At 34.9% G+C, this 15,203-nt stretch overlaps 2 non-coding genes across 2 annotated transcripts; both read right to left on the bottom strand.

Annotated features, from left to right (window-relative positions):
• Positions 1 to 4,826: 4,826 nt before the first annotated feature.
• TRNAS-ACU (transfer RNA serine (anticodon ACU)) lies at positions 4,827 to 4,900 on the bottom strand. The gene has a single exon. It is a non-coding gene; the product is annotated as a tRNA-Ser (tRNA).
• Positions 4,901 to 8,315: 3,415 nt separating this feature from the next.
• Positions 8,316 to 8,389, bottom strand: TRNAS-ACU (transfer RNA serine (anticodon ACU)). Its single transcript has one exon. It is a non-coding gene; the product is annotated as a tRNA-Ser (tRNA).
• Between the last annotated feature and the right edge of the window lie 6,814 nt (positions 8,390 to 15,203).

Genomic DNA, 15,203 nt, shown 5'->3' with positions numbered 1-15,203 from the left:
ATTGTGCTTCCTAGCTGTTTTTATAAAATCACTGAATCAAATCTAACTCTGATTACATCAGAGAAGGCCAGGTACCCTACACCATAAGAGGGGGTTTGAAATTTTGACTTGTCTACTTAAAGATCACCAAAATCTGATAACAAGGTCAATTACGTCCCTGGGTGGGATTGAACCACCAACCTTTTGGTTAATAGCCATACACACTAACTGATTGCGCCACAGAGACACTTTGCAAAAGTCCATACTGACAAAGGCTAATAAGCATTCATCTAAAACGTTTCCTTGAAAAATTTTAAAAAGTCAATAATCTGGAGAGTTTTTGTAAGATGTTTCTTCCATCAACCAACGAAGAAACACATTGGTACTTTCCCATGATGAGAGAGTGCTTCAGGATCTCTTGCACTTACATGTGCAGCAGAGTACAGCAATGGAAGCATGCTGGGCCCATAACCCAGCGGTAGGCAGATTGAAACTATCCTTTGCTATATGCATTTTTTTTGTTAATTTAAGTAATCAAAACTGGGATTGATATTTTTGCTCTTTTATTTTTACTTGAAGTACAATAACTTTTACCATTTTAATTTGTTTGAATAGTATATTGACAGTATAGTTTTCTTTAAAAAATCCACTTAATTTTCTTTACCCTATTATTAAAAGGGTAATTGACAAAAACAAACTACATTGTCACCAGAAGAGCAATACAAAATGTACAAGTGATATATTGAAATCATCTTTCCAGCTTGAATTTCAATGATGCATTGGGGCAACGATTTTGTGAGAAACATCTTCACCCTTAAATAAAGATTTTCTTAATTCCTTACCTGTGTGCTAATTAGATATCACCTTGTTTTCACATTAAACAGACTTCCACATGAGAAAGCAGCAAGGATGCAGTGGCGTTAATGTTTCCTGGTGTCAACCTGTATTATTTCAGTAGAAATTGAAATGAGGATGCATCTTGCTGCCTTTCCAATGAAGCAAGTTTAATTTAGTAATAGGTGAAAAACCATCCCTACAAAGGTGTTAATCAGAGACTTGGCTTTGTGGACACTTTTCAGAGAACAAATTATTTAGCATAAAAATAAAGCCAGAAAATGAAGAGCTGTTTAATCACTCAATTGGATTTTTTTTGCCAGCATATTTCTTTTTCTCTGCAACCCACTGCTAAATTGTGCTTCCTATCTGTTTTTATGAAATCCTTGAATCAAATCTAACTCTGATTACATCAGAGAAGGCCAGGTACCCTACACCATAACAGGGGGTTTGAAATTTTGACTTGTCTACTTAAAGATCACCAAAATCTGATAACAAGGTCAATTACGTCCCTGGGTGGGATTGAATCACCAACCTTTTGGTTAGTAGCCAGACACACTAACCAATTGCGCCACAGAGACACTTTGTAAAAATTACATACTGACAAAGGCTAATAAGCATACATCTAGAACGTTTCCTAGAAAAACTTTAAAAAGTCAATAATCTGGAGAGTTTTTGTAAGATGTTTCTTCCATCAACCAACGAAGAAACACATTGGTACTTTCCCATGATGAGTGAGTGCTTCAGGATCTCTTGCACTTATATGTGCAGCAGAGTACTGCAATGGAAGCATGCTGGGCCCATAACCCAGAGGTAGGCAGATTGAAACTATCCTCTGCTATATGCATTTTTTTTTTGTTAATTAAAGTAATCCAAAACTGGGATTGATATTTTGGTTCTTTTATTTTTACTTAAAGTACAATAACTTTTACCATTTTAATTTGTTTTAATAGTATATTGACAGTATTGTTTTCTTTCAAAAATCCACTTAATTTTCTTTACCCTATTATTAAAATGGTAATTGACAAAAACAAACTACATTGTCACCAGAAGAGCAATACAAAATGTACAAGTGATATATTAAAATCATCTTTCCAGCTTGAATTTCAATGATGCATTGGGGCAACGATTTTGTGAGAAACATCTTCACCCTTAAATAAAGATTTTCTTAATTCCTTACCTGTGTGCTAATTAGATATCACCTTGTTTTCACATTAAACAGACTTCCACATGAGAAAGCAGCAAGGATGCAGTGGCGTTAATGTTTCCTGGTGTCAACCCGTATTATTTCAGTAGACATTGAAATGAGGATGCATCTTGCTGCCTTTCCAATGAAGCAAATTTAATTTAGTAATAGGTGAAAAACCATCCCTACAAATGTGTTAATCAGAGACTTGGCTTTGTGGACACTTTTCAGAGAACAAATTTGTTAGCATAAAAATAAAGCCAGAAAATTAAGAGCTGTTTAATCACTCAATTGGATTTTTTTGCCAGCATATTTCTTTTTCTCTGCAACCCACTGCTAAATTGTGCTTCCTAGCTGTTTTTATAAAATCACTGAATCAAATCTAACTCTGATTACATCAGAGAAGGCCAGGTACCCTACACCATAAGAGGGGGTTTGAAATTTTGACTTGTCTACTTAAAGATCACCAAAATCTGATAACAAGGTCAATTACGTGCCTGGGTGGGATTGAACCACCAACCTTTTGGTTTATAGCCGTACACACTAACTGATTGCGTTACAGAGACACTTTGCAAAAGTACTTACTGACATAGGCTAATAAGCATTCATCTAAAACGTTTCCTAGAAAAACTTTAAAAAGTCAATAATCTGGAGAGTTTTTGTAAGATGTTTCTTCCATCCACCAACAAAGAAACACATTGGTACTTTCCCATGATGAGTGAGTGCTTCAGGATCTCTTGCACTTACATGTGCAGCAGAGTACTGCAATGGAAGCATGCTGGGCCCATAACCCAGAGGTAGGCAGATTAAAACTATCCTCTGCTATATGCATTTTTTTTGTTAATTAAAGTAATCCAAAACTGGGATTGATATTTTTGCTCTTTTATTTTTCATTAAAGTACAATAACTTTTACCATTTTAATTTGTTTTAATAGTATATTGAAAGTATTGTTTTCTTTTAAAAATCCACTTAATTTTCTTTACCCTATTATTAAAATGGTAATTGACAAAAACAAACTACATTGTCACCAGAAGAGCAATTCAAAATGTACAAGTGATATATTAAAATCATCTTTCCAGCTTGAATTTCAATGATGCATTGGGGCAACGATTTTGTGAGAAACATTTTCACCCTTAAATAAAGATTTTCTTAATTCCTTACCTGTGTGCTAATTAGATATCACCTTGTTTTCACATTAAACAGACTTCCACATGAGAAAGCAGCAAGGATGCAGTGGCGTTAATGTTTCCTGGTGTCAACCTGTATTATTTCAGTAGACATTGAAATAAGGATGCATCTTGCTGCCTTCCAATGAAGCAAGTTTAATTTAGTAATAGGTGAAAAACCATCCTTACAAAGGTGTTAATCAGAGACTTGGCTTTGTGGAAACTTTTCAGAGAACAAATTTGTTAGCATAAAAATAAAGCCAGAAAATGAAGAGCTGTTTAATCACTCAATTGGATTTTTTTGCCAGCATATTTCTTTTTCTCTGCAACCCACTGCTAAATTGTGCTTCCTAGCTGTTTTTATAAAATCACTGAATCAAATCTAACTCTGATTACATCAGAGAAGGCCAGGTACCCTACACCATAAGAGGGGGTTTGAAATTTTGACTTGTCTACTTAAAGATCACCAAAATCTGATAACAAGGTCAATTACGTCCCTGGGTGGGATTGAACCACCAACCTTTTGGTTAATAGCCATACGCACTAACTGATTGCGCCACAGAGACACTTTGCAAAAGTCCATACTGACAAAGGCTAATAAGCATTCATCTAAAACGTTTCCTTGAAAAACTTTAAAAAGTCAATAATCTGGAGAGTTTTTGTAAGATGTTTCTTCCATCAACCAACGAAGAAACACATTGGTACTTTCCCATGATGAGTGAGTGCTTCAGGATCTCTTGCACTTACATGTGCAGCAGAGTACAGCAATGGAAGCATGCTGGGCCCATAACCCAGCGGTAGGCAGATTGAAACTATCCTTTGCTATATGCATTTTTTTTGTTAATTTAAGTAATCAAAACTGGGATTGATATTTTTGCTCTTTTATTTTTACTTGAAGTACAATAACTTTTACCATTTTAATTTGTTTGAATAGTATATTGACAGTATAGTTTTCTTTAAAAAATCCACTTAATTTTCTTTACCCTATTATTAAAAGGGTAATTGACAAAAACAAACTACATTGTCACCAGAAGAGCAATACAAAATGTACAAGTGATATATTAAAATCATCTTTCCAGCTTGAATTTCAATGATGCATTGGGGCAACGATTTTGTGAGAAACATCTTCACCCTTAAATAAAGATTTTCTTAATTCCTTACCTGTGTGCTAATTAGATATCACCTTGTTTTCACATTAAACAGACTTCCACATGAGAAAGCAGCAAGGATGCAGTGGCGTTAATGTTTCCTGGTGTCAACCTGTATTATTTCAGTAGAAATTGAAATGAGGATGCATCTTGCTGCCTTTCCAATGAAGCAAGTTTAATTTAGTAATAGGTGAAAAACCATCCCTACAAAGGTGTTAATCAGAGACTTGGCTTTGTGGACACTTTTCAGAGAACAAATTTGTTAGCATAAAAATAAAGCCAGAAAATGAAGAGCTGTTTAATCACTCAATTGGATTTTTTTTGCCAGCATATTTCTTTTTCTCTGCAACCCACTGCTAAATTGTGCTTCCTATCTGTTTTTATAAAATCACTGAATCAAATCTAACTCTGATTACATCAGAGAAGGCCAGGTACCCTACACCATAACAGGGGGTTTGAAAATTTGACTTGTCTACTTAAAGATCACCAAAATCTGATAACAAGGTCAATTACGTCCCTGGGTGGGATTGAACCACCAACCTTTTGGTTAGTAGCCAGACACACTAACCAATTGTGCCACAGAGACACTTTGTAAAAATTATATACTGACAAAGGCTAATAAGCATACATCTAGAACGTTTCCTAGAAAAACTTTAAAAAGTCAATAATCTGGAGAGTTTTTGTAAGATGTTTCTTCCATCAACCAACGAAGAAACACATTGGTACTTTCCCATGATGAGTGAGTGCTTCAGGATCTCTTGCACTTACATGTGCAGCAGAGTACTGCAATGGAAGCATGCTGGGCCCATAACCCAGAGGTAGGCAGATTGAAACTATCCTTTGCTATATGCATTTTTTTTGTTAATTTAAGTAATCAAAACTGGGATTGATATTTTTGCTCTTTTATTTTTACTTAAAGTACAATAACTTTTACCATTTTAATTTGTTTTAATAGTATATTGACAGTATAGTTTTCTTTAAAAAATCCACTTAATTTTCTTTACCCTATTATTAAAAGGGTAATTGACAAAAACAAACTACATTGTCACCAGAAGAGCAATACAAAATGTACAAGTGATATATTAAAATCATCTTTCCAGCTTGAATTTCAATGATGCATTGGGGCAACGATTTTGTGAGAAACATCTTCACCCTTAAATAAAGATTTTCTTAATTCCTTACCTGTGTGCTAATTAGATATCACCTTGTTTTCACATTAAGCAGACTTCTACATGAGAAAGCAGCAAGGATGCAGTGGCGTTAATGTTTCCTGGTGTCAACCTGTATTATTTCAGTATACATTGAAATGAGGATGCATCTTGCTGCCTTTCCAATGAAGCAAGTTTAATTTAGTAATAGGTGAAAAACCATCCCTACAAAGGTGTTAATCAGAGACTTGGCTTTGTGGACACTTTTCAGAGAACAAATTTGTTAGCATAAAAATAAAGCCAGAAAATGAAGAGCTGTTTAATCACTCAATTGGATTTTTTTTGCCAGCATATTTCTTTTTCTCTGCAACCCACTGCTAAATTGTGCTTCCTAGCTGTTTTTATAAAATCAATGAATCAAATCTAACTCTGATTACATCAGAGAAGGCCAGGTACCCTACACCAGAACAGGGGGTTTGAAATTTTGACTTGTCTACTTAAAGATCACCAAAATCTGATAACAAGGTCAATTACGTCCCTGGTTGGGATTGAACCACCAACCATTTGGTTAGTAGCCGGACACACTAACCGATTGCGCCACAGAGACACTTTGCAAAATGCACATACTGACAAAGGCTAATAAGCATACATCTAGAACGTTTCCTAGAAAGACTTTAAAAAGTCAATAATCTGGAGAGTTTTTGTAAAATGTTTCTTCCATCAACCAACGAAGAAACACATTGGTACTTTCCCATGATGAGTGAGTGCTTCAGGATCTCTTGCACTTACATGTGCAGCAGAGTACTGCAATGGAAGCATGCTGGGCCCATAACCCAGAGGTAGGCAGATTGAAACTATCCTTTGCTATATGCATTTTTTTTGTTAATTTAAGTAATCAAAACTGGGATTGATATTTTGCTCTTTTATTTTTACTTGAAGTACAATAACTTTTACCATTTTAATTTGTTTGAATAGTATATTGACAGTATAGTTTTCTTTAAAAAAATCCACTTAATTTTCTTTACCCTATTATTAAAAGGGTAATTGACAAAAACAAACTACATTGTCACCAGAAGAGCAATACAAAATGTACAAGTGATATATTAAAATCATCTTTCCAGCTTGAATTTCAATGATGCATTGGGGCAACGATTTTGTGAGAAACATCTTCACCCTTAAATAAAGATTTTCTTAATTCCTTACCTGTGTGCTAATTAGATATCACCTTGTTTTCACATTAAACAGACTTCTACATGAGAAAGCAGCAAGGATGCAGTGGCGTTAATGTTTCCTGGTGTCAACCTGTATTATTTCAGTAGACATTGAAATGAGGATGCATCTTGCTGCCTTTCCAATGAAGCAAGTTTAATTTAGTAATAGGTGAAAAACCATCCCTACAAAGGTGTTAATCAGAGACTTGGCTTTGTGGACACTTTTCAGAGAACAAATTTGTTAGCATAAAAATAAAGCCAGAAAATGAAGAGCTGTTTAATCACTCAATTGGATTTTTTTTGCCAGCATATTTCTTTTTCTCTGCAACCTACTGCTAAATTGTGCTTCCTAGCTGTTTTTATAAAATCAATGAATCAAATCTAACTCTGATTACATCAGAGAAGGCCAGGTACCCTACACCAGAACAGGGGGTTTGAAATTTTGACTTGTCTACTTAAAGATCACCAAAATCTGATAACAAGGTCAATTACGTCCCTGGTTGGGATTCAACCACCAACCATTTGGTTAGTAGCTGGACACACTAACCAATTGCGCCACAGAGACACTTTGCAAAAAGCACATACTGACAAAGGCTAATAAGCATACATCTAGAACGTTTCCTAGAAAAACTTTAAAAAGTCAATAATCTGGAGAGTTTTTGTAAGATGTTTCTTCCATCAACCAACAAAGAAACACATTGGTACTTTCCCATGATGACTGAGTGCTTCAGGATCTCTTGCACTTACATGTGCAGCAGAGTACTGCAATGGAAGCATGCTGGGCCCATAACCCAGAGGTAGGCAGATTGAAACTATCCTTTGCTATATGCATTTTTTTTGTTAATTTAAGTAATCAAAACTGGGATTGATATTTTTGCTCTTTTATTTTTACTTACCATTTTAATTTGTTTTAATAGTATATTGACAGTATAGTTTTCTTTAAAAAATCCACTTAATTTTCTTTACCCTATTATTAAAAGGGTAATTGACAAAAACAAACTACATTGTCACCAGAAGAGCAATACAAAATGTACAAGTGATATATTAAAATCATCTTTCCAGCTTGAATTTCAATGATGCATTGGGGCAACGATTTTGTGAGAAACATCTTCACCCTTAAATAAAGATTTTCTTAATTCCTTACCTGTGTGCTAATTAGATATCACCTTGTTTTCACATTAAACAGACTTCCACATGAGAAAGCAGCAAGGATGCTGTGGCGTTAATGTTTCCTGGTGTCAACCCGTATTATTTCAGTAGACATTGAAATGAGGATGCATCTTGCTGCCTTTCCAATGAAGCAAGTTTAATTTAGTAATAGGTGAAAAACCATCCCTACAAAGGTGTTAATCAGAGACTTGGCTTTGTGGACACTTTTCAGAGAACAAATTTGTTAGCATAAAAATAAAGCCAGAAAATGAAGAGCTGTTTAATCACTCAATTGGATTTTTTTGCCAGCATATTTCTTTTTCTCTGCAACCCACTGCTAAATTGTGCTTCCTAGCTGTTTTTATAAAATCACTGAATCAAATCTAACTCTGATTACATCAGAGAAGGCCAGGTACCCTACACCATAAGAGGGGGTTTGAAATTTTGACTTGTCTACTTAAAGATCACCAAAATCTGATAACAAGGTCAATTACGTCCCTGGGTTGGATTGAACCACCAACCTTTTGGTTAGTAGCCAGACACACTAACCAATTGCGCCACAGAGACACTTTGTAAAAATTATATACTGACAAAGGCTAATAAGCATACATCTAGAACATTTCCTAGAAAAACTTTAAAAAGTCAATAATCTGGAGAGTTTTTGTAAGATGTTTCTTCCATCAACCAACGAAGAAACACATTGGTACTTTCCCATGATGAGTGAGTGCTTCAGGATCTCTTGCACTTATATGTGCAGCAGAGTACTGCAATGGAAGCATCCTGGGCCCATAACCCAGAGGTAGGCAGATTGAAACTATCCTTTGCTATATGCATTTTTTTTTGTTAATTTAAGTAATCAAAACTGGGATTGATATTTTTGCTCTTTTATTTTTACTTAAAGTACAATAACTTTTACCATTTTAATTTGTTTTAATAGTATATTGACAGTATAGTTTTCTTTAAAAAATCCACTTAATTTTCTTTACCCTATTATTAAAAGGGTAATTGACAAAAACAAACTACATTGTCACCAGAAGAGCAATACAAAATGTACAAGTGATATATTAAAATCATCTTTCCAGCTTGAATTTCAATGATGCATTGGGGCAACGATTTTGTGAGAAACATCTTCACCCTTAAATAAAGATTTTCTTAATTCCTTACCTGTGTGCTAATTAGATATCACCTTGTTTTCACATTAAACAGACTTCTACATGAGAAAGCAGCAAGGATGCAGTGGCGTTAATGTTTCCTGGTGTCAACCTGTATTATTTCAGTAGACATTGAAATGAGGATGCATCTTGCTGCCTTTCCAATGAAGCAAGTTTAATTTAGTAATAGGTGAAAAACCATCCCTACAAAGGTGTTAATCAGAGACTTGGCTTTGTGGACACTTTTCAGAGAACAAATTTGTTAGCATAAAAATAAAGCCAGAAAATGAAGAGCTGTTTAATCACTCAATTGGATTTTTTTTGCCAGCATATTTCTTTTTCTCTGCAACCCACTGCTAAATTGTGCTTCCTAGCTGTTTTTATAAAATCAATGAATCAAATCTAACTCTGATTACATCAGAGAAGGCCAGGTACCCTACACCAGAACAGGGGGTTTGAAATTTTGACTTGTCTACTTAAAGATCACCAAAATCTGATAACAAGGTCAATTACGTCCCTGGTTGGGATTGAACCACCAACCATTTGGTTAGTAGCCGGACACACTAACCGATTGCGCCACAGAGACACTTTGCAAAATGCACATACTGACAAAGGCTAATAAGCATACATCTAGAACGTTTCCTAGAAAGACTTTAAAAAGTCAATAATCTGGAGAGTTTTTGTAAAATGTTTCTTCCATCAACCAACGAAGAAACACATTGGTACTTTCCCATGATGAGTGAGTGCTTCAGGATCTCTTGCACTTACATGTGCAGCAGAGTACTGCAATGGAAGCAAGCTGGGCCCATAACCCAGAGGTAGGCAGATTGAAACTATCCTTTGCTATATGCATTTTTTTTGTTAATTTAAGTAATCAAAACTGGGATTGATATTTTGCTCTTTTATTTTTACTTGAAGTACAATAACTTTTACCATTTTAATTTGTTTGAATAGTATATTGACAGTATAGTTTTCTTTAAAAAAATCCACTTAATTTTCTTTACCCTATTATTAAAAGGGTAATTGACAAAAACAAACTACATTGTCACCAGAAGAGCAATACAAAATGTACAAGTGATATATTAAAATCATCTTTCCAGCTTGAATTTCAATGATGCATTGGGGCAACGATTTTGTGAGAAACATCTTCACCCTTAAATAAAGATTTTCTTAATTCCTTACCTGTGTGCTAATTAGATATCACCTTGTTTTCACATTAAACAGACTTCTACATGAGAAAGCAGCAAGGATGAAGTGGCGTTAATGTTTCCTGGTGTCAACCTGTATTATTTCAGTAGACATTGAAATGAGGATGCATCTTGCTGCCTTTCCAATGAAGCAAGTTTAATTTAGTAATAGGTGAAAAACCATCCCTACAAAGGTGTTAATCAGAGACTTGGCTTTGTGGACACTTTTCAGAGAACAAATTTGTTAGCATAAAAATAAAGCCAGAAAATGAAGAGCTGTTTAATCACTCAATTGGATTTTTTTTGCCAGCATATTTCTTTTTCTCTGCAACCCACTGCTAAATTGTGCTTCCTAGCTGTTTTTATAAAATCAATGAATCAAATCTAACTCTGATTACATCAGAGAAGGCCAGGTACCCTACACCAGAACAGGGGGTTTGAAATTTTGACTTGTCTACTTAAAGATCACCAAAATCTGATAACAAGGTCAATTACGTCCCTGGTTGGGATTGAACCACCAACCATTTGGTTAGTAGCCAGACATACTAACCAATTGCGCCACAGAGACACGTTGCAAAAAGCACATACTGACAAAGGCTAATAAGCATACATCTAGAACGTTTCCTAGAAAAACTTTAAAAAGTCAATAATCTGGAGAGTTTTTGTAAGATGTTTCTTCCATCAACCAACGAAGAAACACATTGGTACTTTCCCATGATGAGTGAGTGCTTCAGGATCTCTTGCACTTACATGTGCAGCAGAGTACTGCAATGGAAGCATGCTGGGCCCATAACCCAGAGGTAGGCAGATTGAAACTATCCTTTGCTATATGCATTTTTTTTTGTTAATTTAAGTAATCAAAACTGGGATTGATATTTTTGCTCTTTTATTTTTACTTAAAGTACAATAACTTTTACCATTTTAATTTGTTTTAATAGTATATTGACAGTATAGTTTTCTTTAAAAAATCCACTTAATTTTCTTTACCCTATTATTAAAAGGGTAATTAACAAAAACAAACTACATTGTCACCAGAAGAGCAATACAAAATGTACAAGTGATATATTAAAATCATCTTTCCAGCTTGAATTTCAATGATGCATTGGGGCAACGATTTTGTGAGAAACATCTTCACCCTTAAATAAAGATTTTCTTAATTCCTTACCTGTGTGCTAATTAGATATCACCTTGTTTTCACATTAAACAGACTTCTACATGAGAAAGCAGCAAGGATGCAGTGGCGTTAATGTTTCCTGGTGTCAACCTGTATTATTTCAGTAGACATTGAAATGAGGATGCATCTTGCTGCCTTTCCAATGAAGCAAGTTTAATTTAGTAATAGGTGAAAAACCATCCCTGCAAAGGTGTTAATCAGAGACTTGGCTTTGTGGACACTTTTCAGAGAACAAATTTGTTAGCATAAAAATAAAGCCAGAAAATGAAGAGCTGTTTAATCACTCAATTGGATTTTTTTTGCCAGCATATTTCTTTTTCTCTGCAACCCACTGCTAAATTGTGCTTCCTAGCTGTTTTTATAAAATCAATGAATCAAATCTAACTCTGATTACATCAGAGAAGGCGAGGTACCCTACACCAGAACAGGGGGTTTGAAATTTTGACTTGTCTACTTAAAGATCACCAAAATCTGATAACAAGGTCAATTACGTCCCTGGGTGGGATTCAACCACCAACCATTTGGTTAGTAGCCGGACACACTAACCAATTGCGCCACAGAGACACTTTGCAAAAAGCACATACTGACAAAGGCTAATAAGCATACATCTAGAACGTTTCCTAGAAAAACTTTAAAAAGTCAATAATCTGGAGAGTTTTTGTAAGATGTTTCTTCCATCAACCAACGAAGAAACACATTGGTACTTTCCCATGATGACTGAGTGCTTCAGGATCTCTTGCACTTACATGTGCCGCAGAGTACTGCAATGGAAGCATGCTGGGCCCATAACCCAGAGGTAGGCAGATTGAAACTATCCTTTGCTATATGCATTTTTTTTGTTAATTTAAGTAATCAAAACTGGGATTGATATTTTTGCTCTTTTATTTTTACTTACCATTTTAACTTGTTTTAATAGTATATTGACAGTATAGTTTTCTTTAAAAAATCCACTTAATTTTCTTTACCCTATTATTAAAAGGGTGATTGACAAAAACAAACTACATTGTCACCAGAAGAGCAATACAAAATGTACAAGTGATATATTAAAATCATCTTTCCAGCTTGAATTTCAATGATGCATTGGGGCAACGATTTTGTGAGAAACATCTTCACCCTTAAATAAAGATTTTCTTAATTCCTTACCTGTGTGCTAATTAGATATCACCTTGTTTTCACATTAAACAGACTTCCACATGAGACAGCAGCAAGGATGCTGTGGCGTTAATGTTTCCTGGTGTCAACCCGTATTATTTCAGTAGACATTGAAATGAGGATGCATCTTGCTGCCTTTCCAATGAAGCAAATTAAATTTAGTAATAGGTGAAAAACCATCCCTACAAAGGTGTTAATCAGAGACTTGGCTTTGTGGACACTTTTCAGAGAACAAATTTGTTAGCATAAAAATAAAGCCAGAAAATGAAGAGCTGTTTAATCACTCAATTGGATTTTTTTTGCCAGCATATTTCTTTTTCTCTGCAACCCACTGCTAAATTGTGCTTCCTAGCTGTTTTTATAAAATCACTGAATCAAATCTAACTCTGATTACATCAGAGAAGGCCAGGTACCCTACACCATAAGAGGGGGTTTGAAATTTTGACTTGTCTACTTAAAGATCACCAAAATCTGATAACAAGGTCAATTACGTCCCTGGGTGGGATTGAACCACCAACCTTTTGGTTTTTAGCCGTACACACTAACTGATTGCGCCACAGAGAGACTTTGCAAAAGTACATACTGACAAAGGCTAATAAGCATTCATCTAAAACGTTTCCTAGAAAAACTTTAAAAAGTCAATAATCTGGAGAGTTTTTGTAAGATGTTTCTTCCATCCACCAACGAAGAAACACATTGGTACTTTCCCATGATGAGTGAGTGCTTCAGGATCTCTTGCACTTACATGTGCAGCAGAGTACTGCAATGGAAGCATGCTGGGCCCATAACCCAGAGGTAGGCAGATTAAAACTATCCTCTGCTATATGCATTTTTTTTGTTAATTAAAGTAATCCAAAACTGGGATTGATATTTTTGCTCTTTTATTTTTCATTAAAGTACAATAACTTTTACCATTTTAATTTGTTTTAATAGTATATTGAAAGTATTGTTTTCTTTTAAAAATCCACTTAATTTTCTTTACCCTATTATTAAAATGGTAATTGACAAAAACAAACTACATTGTCACCAGAAGAGCAATACAAAATGTACAAGTGATATATTAAAATCATCTTTCCAGCTTGAATTTCAATGATGCATTGGGGCAACTATTTTGTGAGAAACATTTTCACCCTTAAATAAAGATTTTCTTAATTCCTTACCTGTGTGCTAATTAGATATCACCTTGTTTTCACATTAAACAGACTTCCACATGAGAAAGCAGCAAGGATGCAGTGGCGTTAATGTTTCCTGGTGTCAACCTGTATTATTTCAGTAGACATTGAAATGAGGATGCATCTTGCTGCCTTTCCAATGAAGCAAGTTTAATTTAGTAATAGGTGAAAAACCATCCTTACAAAGGTGTTAATCAGAGACTTGGCTTTGTGGACACTTTTCAGAGAACAAATTTGTTAGCATAAAAATAAAGCCAGAAAATGAAGAGCTGTTTAATCACTCAATTGGATTTTTTTGCCAGCATATTTCTTTTTCTCTGCAACCCACTGCTAAATTGTGCTTCCTAGCTGTTTTTATAAAATCACTGAATCAAATCTAACTCTGATTACATCAGAGAAGGCCAGGTACCCTACACCATAAGAGGGGGGTTGAAATTTTGACTTGTCTACTTAAAGATCACCAAAATCTGATAACAAGGTCAATTACGTCACTGGGTGGGATTGAACCACCAACCTTTTAATTAATAGCCATACACACTAACTGATTGCGCCACAGAGACACTTTGCAAAAGTACATACTGACAAAGGCTAATAAGCATTCATCTAAAACGTTTCCTAGAAAAACTTAAAAAGTCAATAATCTGGAGAGTTTTTGTAAGATGTTTCTTCCATCAACCAACGAAGAAACACATTGGTACTTTCCCATGATGAGTGAGTGCTTCAGGATCTATTGCACTTACATGTGCAGCAGAGTACAGCAATGGAAGCATGCTGGGCACATAACCCAGAGGTAGGCAGATTGAAACTATCCTCTGCTATATGCATTTTTTTTTGTTAATTAAAGTAATCCAAAACTGGGATTGATATGTTGGCTCTTTTATTTTTACTTACAGTACAATAACTTTTACCATTTTAATTTGTTTTAATAGTATATTGACAGTATAGTTTTCTTTAAAAAATCCACTTAATTTTCTTTACCCTATTATTAAAAGGGTAATTGACAAAAACAAACTACATTGTCACCAGAAGAGCAATACAAAATGTACAAGTGATATATTAAAATCATCTTTCCAGCTTGAATTTCAATGATGCATTGGGGCAACGATTTTGTGAGAAACATCTTCACCCTTAAATAAAGATTTTCTTAATTCCTTACCTGTGTGCTAATTAGATATCACCTTGTTTTCACATTAAACAGACTTCTACATGAGAAAGCAGCAAGGATGCAGTGGCGTTAATGTTTCCTGGTGTCAACCTGTATTATTTCAGTAGACATTGAAATGAGGATGCATCTTGCTGCCTTTCCAATGAAGCAAGTTTAATTTAGTAATAGGTGAAAAACCATCCCTACAAAGGTGTTCATCAGAGACTTGGCTTTGTGGACACTTTTCAGAGAACAAATTTGTTAGCATAAAAATAAAGCCAGAAAATGAAGAGCTGTTTAATCACTCAATTGGATTTTTTTGCCAGCATATTTCTTTTTCTCTGCAACCCACTGCTAAATTGTGCTTCCTAGCTGTTTTTATAAAATCACTGAATCAAATC

This window comes from Pseudophryne corroboree, chromosome 8 (assembly GCF_028390025.1).
Source record: "Pseudophryne corroboree isolate aPseCor3 chromosome 8, aPseCor3.hap2, whole genome shotgun sequence".
Lineage (NCBI taxonomy): Eukaryota > Metazoa > Chordata > Amphibia > Anura > Myobatrachidae > Pseudophryne > Pseudophryne corroboree.
Note: the sequence above shows the minus strand (reverse complement) of the source record. Positions and strands in the feature narration are given on the sequence as shown.